This window comes from Lygodium microphyllum, chromosome 11 (genome assembly GCF_053477565.2).
Source record: "Lygodium microphyllum isolate KBCC chromosome 11, Lygodium_microphyllum_v1.1.10, whole genome shotgun sequence".
NCBI classification, from domain to species: Eukaryota; Viridiplantae; Streptophyta; class Polypodiopsida; order Schizaeales; family Lygodiaceae; genus Lygodium; species Lygodium microphyllum.
This window is the reverse complement of record NC_141145.1, coordinates 139,023,020-139,032,714: the sequence shown is the minus strand read 5'-3', so window position 1 is coordinate 139,032,714 and position 9,695 is coordinate 139,023,020. Positions and strand designations below refer to the sequence as shown.

The following is a 9,695-nucleotide window of genomic DNA, read 5'->3' as shown; positions in this document are numbered from 1 at the left end:
CGCGCAGGGAACGTGGACCGAACCTGCCACAAGAGGTCTCTCTGTTGGGCGCTACTTCAAGCAGGAGGACGCTTGGGTGCCAGGGGGGCTCTAGCCATAAATCCCTTGCCTTCCGGGTCCTGCACAAGAGGCTGATGTGACTCGAGATTGGATCTCGAGGCCCGCAAACTAGTCTACGGGCGGAACTTTGGATTAGTAATCCATGAGGATTGCTGGATTGCCTTCAGGCGGATTGTGGATTAGCCTACGGGCTGGATTATATGATGTATTCCAAAGATAAATAAGATCAAATGTTGTAAAGGAACTTGTTTGACATTGTTTTTCTATGTCGGTGCTAAGATTACGTGAAGGAACCAATGACTAATTGGATAATTAAGGAAGCTATTTTATGCATGTCCAACTAAATGTGGTAGGTAATTAGACAACTAAAGCAACCCCGAGGAAAGTGCGATGGATGTGGCCATGGGTCCGTCCTACGGATGGGTGATCTCGGTTGGCCGGGAACTTTTTCTCAAAGAAGTTGACAACAAGGAACGTTGACCTAGAGTCTAGGTTACTAGAATCCCGATTTATGCTGTTCTAGGGGAATGGAATGGGACTATGCCTTATGGGTAGAGAGGTCGAGCTTTGCATCCCTCTCGTTTCCCATTCTCCTTGAACCAAGTGCAGCATGAATCCACTTCGACCCTGACGTTTCTGCGTAAAGTAGTTCACCTGGGGTTTGATGCTAGTTACTCTCTAGGAATTTGACCATTAGGAAAACCCTGATTTAGGTTGGTCTTAAGTGGAAACGGTCGGAATGCTTTCGCTACGTGGCAGACTTGGGAAGACCTAGATCGCAAACCCCATGACATTCCATGGGAGTGTCAGGTGGCGCCTTCTGGATTCTCTTCCCCATGGGCTGCTAAGACGTGTCCTACGAGCAAACAGGTGGACACGTTACAAAGGGGGTGATGTGTGTGCATGAATAGTGAATTTCATTATATGGAAGTCTGACTAGGAGTCCAATAGATTTTTCCCTTGACTTTTTTTCATTTTTTAAAGTGATGAAGGATAGCTAAATAACAAGGTTCTCTCCACAAAATTTTGACTAGGAGTAGCATGGAAGGGAGATGCTAAGCCAGTGGGTCACTTTGTCCTTTCATTTTCCCAGGCAGCGTGACTAGTATTATGTGCTAGATTAGATTCCTCGAGTGAAGTTGTTGTACTCAAATGTTTGATCGTTCAATTAAGTGATGCATTCTTAGCTTTCAAGTTGATCCTTTATTATAAAATATTTAAAAACACTTAAATTCCAATCCAAATAATAAAATTTTGAAAGAGTCTATATATTTATTCTTCGAAAGTTAAGGAAAAGAAAGAAGAAAAGGAAAAAAAACACACCCTGAGACTGCAGGGTTAAAGAAACAAAAAAAAAAACAAAACACCAAAAGAAGATAACCATCGCCTCTGAGGTTCTAGTAGGCTGTAGGGATTTCCTTGATGGGTGCCCTACATCCAATGCCTTGCATCTCTTTGGGGTGGGACCTTTTGGGAAGGAGAATAAATGTATACACTCTTTTGGCATTGAAAGAAGGCCATTACTATTTTAAAAAGAAACAAACACCACGAACTGTTGGAAGTTAGGGACCATTGACTAGTTGTTCTAGTAGAATATGGAGGGTTAGCAACTAAACCATAGGAGTCCTATTTGGTGTTGTAATATTAGCTTGCTTTGTTTGGGTTCTTTGTTAGGCATGGACCTTATCAGTGAGGCTATTTCAAAAGCAATATTCCTAGTAGGATAGTAGTGTGGCAATTTATTGCCTAGAGGGATTATTGTTGTTTAGCGGCTCTAGAATGCTTTCGAGTTGATATATTCTATGCAATGGATGAAGCTATGTTATGCACTTAAGTGGGGATAGTGAGTAAGGGGAATATTAGATTACACAAGTTGTACACAACTTAATTGAAACATTTGTCTTGTTTGCTTAATAATATGACACAAAGAAGTATTTTTCTACCTTTTCAGTATTTATTAGTTTTCTATGTGTGGTTTTGCACATCTTGTACCTATGCTTGCGAGGATGCTTTGCAATTAAGTGGGGGAGAGTATTTTTTTGTTTGCTATTGCATAGCAATGCTCGTGGGAGCTGTGTTCATGCTGCTAGATGTTTGTGATGTAGCTGTGCTTGTGAGGATGCTTTGCGATTAAGTGGGGGAGAATGACAACACCTAGAGACATGTCATACATTGCTAAAATTTTGCACAAAATTGTACACAATTGGCACATTATTACAAAATTTTTACATTAATTAAATGTAGATGCGATGTGCATTGTTGTTGTCTTTGGAGGCTGTGTCTTTGCAGTCTGGCCAAGAGATTTCGGTACAAGAAAGTTCTTGTATGAGAGGAAGATGGAGTGTAGTGTTCTGGCCCTTTTGAGCATGAAATAAATACTAAAATACATCCACAAGAACAGAGTCTAGAAGCAGTAAGTATGTCTATTTTGAAACGTGTAAAACATTTGGAGGAATGGTTTGAGCATTTGGGAACAAATCAAGAGGACTTAGAAGCTAGCCCAATGCCCTAGGTGGGAGTCTTCTAGAGAAGTATTATATGAAAGAAGACTAGACATCTCAATGGAGAATGTGAAGGCTATAAATATGCTTCTTTTAGAGTGTCATTTGTTAAGGATTTTCAAAATGGCACTGGCAAGGAGACCTCATCACTACTTAACAAAGACAATGTACCAGAAACAGAAGCATGCAAAATCACATAACTCAATATAGATAGGGGGTAGAGCTTCTATCGGACATGAGATTTTCTATGGAGATAGTAGACTAGATTTTGGTGAAGGTATACATGGTGTCTATGAAGTCCAGCTTGATAGTAGGGATGTCTTTGTCAAAAGTGATTCTATTTCGATGGTGGAGTATGGTAAGATTAGAAAACATTAAGCAACACTGTTTTTACATTTGGTGAATAATTAAAAGGGGGTGTCGGTTACGATCTAGGGAGTTGTGTGAAGGAAGAAGGGTGACCATGATCATCTCGAAAAGAAGATGATGGAGGGAGACAGAGCTTTTCAAGAAAAAAACAAAGAGAATACGACTATGACCATTCTTCTTGATGTTCATCGACTACCAAAGGGATCTAGCTATCTGATCACTGTAACATTGTGTGCGCTATTTATCTTCATTCACAATGTACAAATAAAATGTATGAATAAATGTTGTCTCCAAATCAGTCTAAATCTCCTTTGTCTCATCTTCACAATCACCATGGCCGCAGCTATGAAGTGTATTGCTGTTCACCACATCGGAAAGTAATCAATGAAGGAGGAGAGAATTAATATGCAGGTGTGACATCATCTAGATGGCCACGCGAAGGGTGGCATGGGCCTTGAAAAGTAGAAAGGGAGGCGCCTAATCTAAAACTACAATTAGGAGAAGGGGATGTCTGATAAGAAAAGAAAGATGCAAAGGAGAATAAAAATTGTAGAGATAAAGTAGATGATGAGGATGAAGATGAATCGAATGCCAAGCCAAAGTAGAAAGGGGGGTGCTTCATCTACATGACGCCAATTGTAATGAAAGCAATCAACCATGGAATGAAATCTAACTGAAATTGAAAATTAACTAAGCTACAACAAAGAATTAACAAATCTATTGCACCAAGACATCCCCATCATGTATTAATGGTTGGGGATTCAAGAATACATGACGGCCATGGCTGAGTGCTTCATAGGCTAAGAAAAAGCTAACTCCAAGAAAAATGGTAAAGCCAAGATTATTGAATGATCAAAAGATGTCTTGCCTTTGGCCTCTAGTCCCTTTTATTCTAACCCTCTTCCAAACTTAAGGGCTATTCACACATGTACACATAGGCTAGGGCTAAATTTACAAAGGCTGGAATTAATCCAAGGTGCAAATATTAATGTTGTATTTTTCCTTCATGACAAACCATCCCGTCCTGAAGATGGTTTTGTCCTCAAAACCAAGAAGTAATGGCCTAAATCCAAGTCAAGGATGATAGTAATCATGCCCATTCATCTTCCAAATGATAAGAAAGCACTGTCCATGAAAAGAAGACCTTTTTGCATGCCAAACTGTGAGAAAACTGGCTGCTGTCCAAACAGGGCTGATTCACTAAAACTGCCATAACTTTTGATATATTGGTCCAAATGAGGCGTATGAGGTGTAGAAACGAAGTATTCACTCCTAAGCATCACCCCATAACATCAGAATCAAATTTTGATGAAGTCAGGACAGTTTTATTGTCTGCAGAAATTTCATACAGCAAGCTGTCTCTGCACAGTCACTGCATACTGCATCATATATCATCCTTGTAGGCAATACTCCAAATAAAGATATCAAGTACCCCCGGGATCAAAAGGAAATCCCTCAAAAGTAATAGTCATAATCATGGGTACCTGTCCAAGAATAATGCATATAATCTATACCTCCCGGGTCAAATGGGAAACCACCCAAGAACTCATGATTGCCATCATGAATGCCTGGATCATAGGGAAATGATGCATTCAAATCATATGACATATCAGCACCATATTCAAAATCATATACATGAGAATCCGAAGAAATGCCATTAGGTAGTTGCAGTCCTTGATCAACTATGGGCTGATGTAGATCAACCATGGAATCATAAGAATCATGACCAAGGATGGGTTTATGTAACTCATCAACATGATTATCCCAAGGTAGCTCATCATCATATGGATATGCATTCTCATCCATTTCTGCAACTAACTCTCCTTGTGAACCATCATCACATATCTTTGCATCCTCATGTTCTTCATTATCGATTAAACTCTCTTCTTCATTTTGATCTTCATCTTCTTCACTATCTTCATTCTGAAATTCCTGCTCTTGGTCTTCTATTTGATCATTCTCTTGTATATCTTCTTCATTGTCATCATCATCTTGAGTGTTGTCTTCTTCATCAGCTTCTTCATTTTTCTCTATGATGTTAACCTCTTCGGTTTGCATTGTATACATTCTTGCATTAGTATCCATAGGCTGACCATAATGAATTCCTGCATTACATGGTTCATGATGCCCATCGTCAACTAGATGTTGTTGGAAACAAGATACATGATATTCATTCCTATAAGATTGCTCTTGGAAGCATTCAGGACAACTACATTTAACACTGCAATGATGCCCATAAACATAGGCATCCCCATAGGTATGATCATCAGCATGCTGTCCAAAGTATTTTGGAGTAGGTTCCAAAGATGAAGCATGATCTTCATATGCATACGTCCCTCCAAAATATCCTTGCTACTGCCCAAATGCATCAAGCTGCTGGCCATGAGCATTTGTATGATTACTCTCATGATCAAATCTGCCATAGACAAAACCACCTTGTTGTTGGCCAAAACCATTTGGATAAGGATCACCTTGATCATCTTGGCATGAGGTATGGCATCCATATTGCCCAAAAGAACTTCTAAGACTTTGCCCATTTGAAGAAAAAAAAAAGATCCATAGTCACTATATCCATGAACTGGAGCATCATGGGAAACACATCCATAAGCATTAGTGCCATTCTCTCTTTCATGAGATATACCATATGTATAAGCATCATGTTGAACATTTGACACTTCTGCAATGCTCCTATCAATGATGGATACAAACTCTTTAACTTTCAACTTCATTTCCCTTACATCTCTGACCAAACTGTTCACTGTAACCATGCTGTTGTGATTATCCCTATGCACTGTTTTGGCCATATCTTGAAGAATACTGATCCAAATGAGGTGTTTAATGGCTCCACTCGAAACTTATGATAACTAGTATCACTTCCACTTGTCTCTTTGTTGTTAGAATGATGCTACTAATTTCTGTAGCAACTTTTCCAAATCTGTCCCTGTTTGGACTGCACCCTGTTTTGACCCTGTTCCAAGTGTTTTGAGTACTTGTTATCCAACTTGAGTCAATACCCAGTACCCTTGAGAATGCTCCATCGATCTTCTATAGACAATAGGTTGATGAAGAGATGTCAAGTGGTACAAGATTTATCAAATAGATCATTGCTGAGCCCCATGAAATTCTTCAAAATTTTTGAACACTTTTAGTGCTGTCCAAAACTATCAATCCTAGAGTTCCAGATCATTCGAGGTGGATAAGGCGTTATGGGATCGCCCACAAGGCTCATGCTTGAATGTAGGCCTCGGCCTGCCATAGTGTTCAATGGCCTTCGGAATGCCTGCTTCAGTGAGAATCACTTGGAACGGGTACGCAAGCTTAAGGTTTACCTCAGGGCCTTGGAGGAGGAGCGCAAGAAGATATAAGCCTTTAAAAGAGAGCTTCCTTTTTGCATACAGCTGTTGCAAGAGTTGCAGGCAAACTTTGATGACCTTTGGAATGCTACTGTCTAGAGGAACAGTCCAAGCACTGGGGGTAAAGGAAGCAAAAAGAAAAAGAGTGGGGCATCTTCTGGCTCTGTTGTAGTAGGGCTTTCTCAGATTTTTAAGGAGGGATCTGGAGCTTCATCAAAATACAGATATCACTGGAAGTGACACCAGTCTTAGCAATCTGGCAGCTACTGGAGGAGATGCAAAAATGCTTAGTAAATCCAAGTGGATGCCTCAACTTGAGAGACTAGTGTTTGGTGGCAAGGGCCAAACAGGCCGCTCTTTGACTTGGCTAATTGCTAGCCCAGGATGTGGTGGGCCTTCCTTTGCTGTTGAAGTTCTTAGAAAGCTGAACTGGACCTTCCTTTGCTGTTGAAGTTCTTAGAAAGCTGAAGACTAAATTTCACAGTCATACTTCCTTTGCTGAGATGCAAGCACATGTTTGCCTAGTGATTGGCTATATGTCTGCACACAACTCAAAGTGGCGACAGGGTTTCCTTGATGCAGGTGACCTTCAGGCTGTTCTTGCTTGTATGCAAGGTGCTTACAGCTGCCATGATTACCGGAGCCTGGTCAGAAGATCCACATTCACAATTGGAAGCCACCTATCAGTTTAGGAAGCTTCTATCCATTGAGCGCAGTCCTCCAATTCAGGAAGTCATTGCTGCTGGGGTGGTTCCTCGCTTTGTTGAGTTTCTTCTTCAAAGCAATTTCCCAGAGTTGCAGTTTGAAGCAGCGTGGGCATTGACCAACATTGCCTCTGGGACTTCAGAGCATACCAGGGTGGTCATAGATCACGGAGCAGTCCCCATTTTTGTGCAACTGCTCAGTTCTCCTGGTGATGATGTCAGAGAGCAGGCTGTTTGGCCTCTCGGGAATGTGGCTGGTGATTCTCCAACTTGCAGAGATGCTGGTGATTCTCCAACTTGCAGAGATCTGGTTCTTAGTCACGGTGCTATGCAACCTCTTCTTAACCAACTGAATGAAACTGCCAAGCTTTCGATGCTTAGAAATGCAACATGGACCCTTTCTAACTTTTGTCGTGGAAAACCTCCCCCATCGTTTGAACTGACAAAAGTTGCACTTCCAGCCCTTGAGCGTTTAATACATTCATCTGATGAAGATGTGTTGATTGATGCTTGCTGGGCTCTTTCTTATCTTTCGGATGGCACAAATGACAAAATCCAGGCCGTGATAGACTCGGGGGTTTGCGGTAGACTTGTTGAGTTGCTATTACGTGCTGTCAGACGAATCCAGGCTGAGCAGTTGAATGGAACATGCCTTCCAAATGATGTATTGGATGCAGAAAAAGAATAACTCCGCCGCCCTCCCAACCGCAAGAACCCTTAACGATCAAACTTCGCCAGCTTCTCGGACCAGAAATGCAAGGAGTGATAGGTCAGTTGGTAAAGGGAGGAGGAGGAGGGCTGCTGCTGAGCAGAGGAGATCAGGAGGATATACTGGTTGCCCCTAGGTCTGTCAGCAGAACACAGTTGAGACGATCAGCAAGGATTGTGGCTAGAGATAATTTCGAGGATTGCCACACCTCGTATGATGAGGCTTATGATGATGATGATCTTGATGTTGCGCTTGCAATCTCTCTCTCGCTGTCGGAAAACAATAGGTTGGATGGCTCTTCAACCAAGAGAAACGGTGCTGCAAGCATTAAGGAGATTAAAAGCAACATCTACAGAGAAGGTCATGGAGGAAGGACGTGCACAGCAAGAGGAGGAGGAGAAGAGGGAGGCGGATTATCAGACGGCGGCATCATCCAATTTGCTTGAACTGTGATACAGCAATTGCATACTCTACAATAGTCACTTTCTGTTATCTCTGGAGCTCTTGGATTCACAAATGGGGTTGATCCTGGCAATTCTGTCCCTACATCGTTGAGAGCAAGTTTTGCAGAAAATTCGGTTGTGATGCATCACAGAGAAATAATCTCAATTCTTGGACATGTAGAACCTTCACCAAACTTGGAAAGAAAATCAGTTCCTATAGCAGGGCTTCAAGGAAGTTTTGTGTCCCCAGATAAACCAGCTATTACTAGCAAAGGAAAGACATCGAGGTCTAATACACAGCTCTCTCTAGTATCATCACTTTCAAAACCTATATCTGGTGCACTCACAGATACAAAAGAGAACGTTGTTGATGGTCGGAAGTCCAAGGGCCAACATTATGACAATGGGGACACGTCGAGCATTCCTGAGTATGATTTATTGCATGAGCGGGCAAGGTGCATAGGTAGAGAGTTTTTTTCGACGGCAACGGAGGGAAAGAATAGGGCCAACCTCCTCTGAAAAAGAGCATTCCTCTGATACAGAGATATGGAGTTCTATCAATTCCACAAGGCCATCATTCTCTGGCAAGGGCAATGGCAGTGCGAAAGTTCACCAGGCTGACTTGCCAGCCTCACAAAGCGCAGATAGGTTTCCATTGAAGTATGCAGAAGATCCTTCCGATAAAGTAACCGTTCCCAAGAATTTGAATGTGTAGAAGGCGAAGAAGTGGAAGCTTTTGAGGTTCTCATGCATTTGCTACTAGAGAAAGAGGATATGACTCATGCTTTGAAGGTCCTTGAGAAGCTCGAGCTCTTGGAACCTAAAGAAATGGAGGAAGATGAGACAAGACATCGATTTTGCTCTCTCTTCACCAAAATACCTCCAGCCATAGTTGTGTAAACTCCCAAGAAAGCTGCCATTAATGCTTCTGCATGCAGTCCTTGTGGTCCAGAGATGCTTTGGAAACTCCCTTACTGCTCCCGTACTTGTGTACCTGTGACTCAAAATTCCATGTAACTAGAAAGTTGTAACTAGGTAAAAATGAGGGACTAACTGGGATCAAGAACCAAGGCTCTGATACCAATGTAATGAAAGCAATCAACCATGGAATGAAATCTAACTGAAATTGAAAATTAACTAAGCTACAACAAAGAATTAACAAATCTATTGCACCAAGACATCCTCATCATGTATTAATGGTTGGGGATTCAAGAATACATGATGGCCATGGCTGAGTGCTTCATAGGCTAAGAAGAAGCTAACTCCAAGAAAAACGGTAAAGCCAAGATTATTGAATGATCAAAAGATGTATTGCCTTTGGCCTCTAGTCCCTTTTATTCTAACCCTCTTCCAAACTTAAGGGTTGTTCACACATGTACACATAGGCTAGGGCTAAATTTACAAAGGCTGGAATTAATCCAAGGTGCAAATATTAATGTTGTATTTTTCCTTCTTGACACCAATGCTAACATGAGGAGGTGTCTTACTTTTGGTACCCCAGTTTTGGAGAAGAAGAGAGATAGGAGGCTCCAAAAACATTCAAATAGCCAAGGATT

At 41.5% G+C, this 9,695-nt stretch overlaps 1 pseudogene; it reads left to right on the top strand.

The window, feature by feature from the left end:
* Positions 1–6,913: 6,913 nt before the first annotated feature.
* On the top strand, positions 6,914–7,675 carry LOC148029435 (importin subunit alpha-1 pseudogene; annotated as a pseudogene).
* The last annotated feature ends 2,020 nt before the right edge of the window (positions 7,676–9,695 follow it).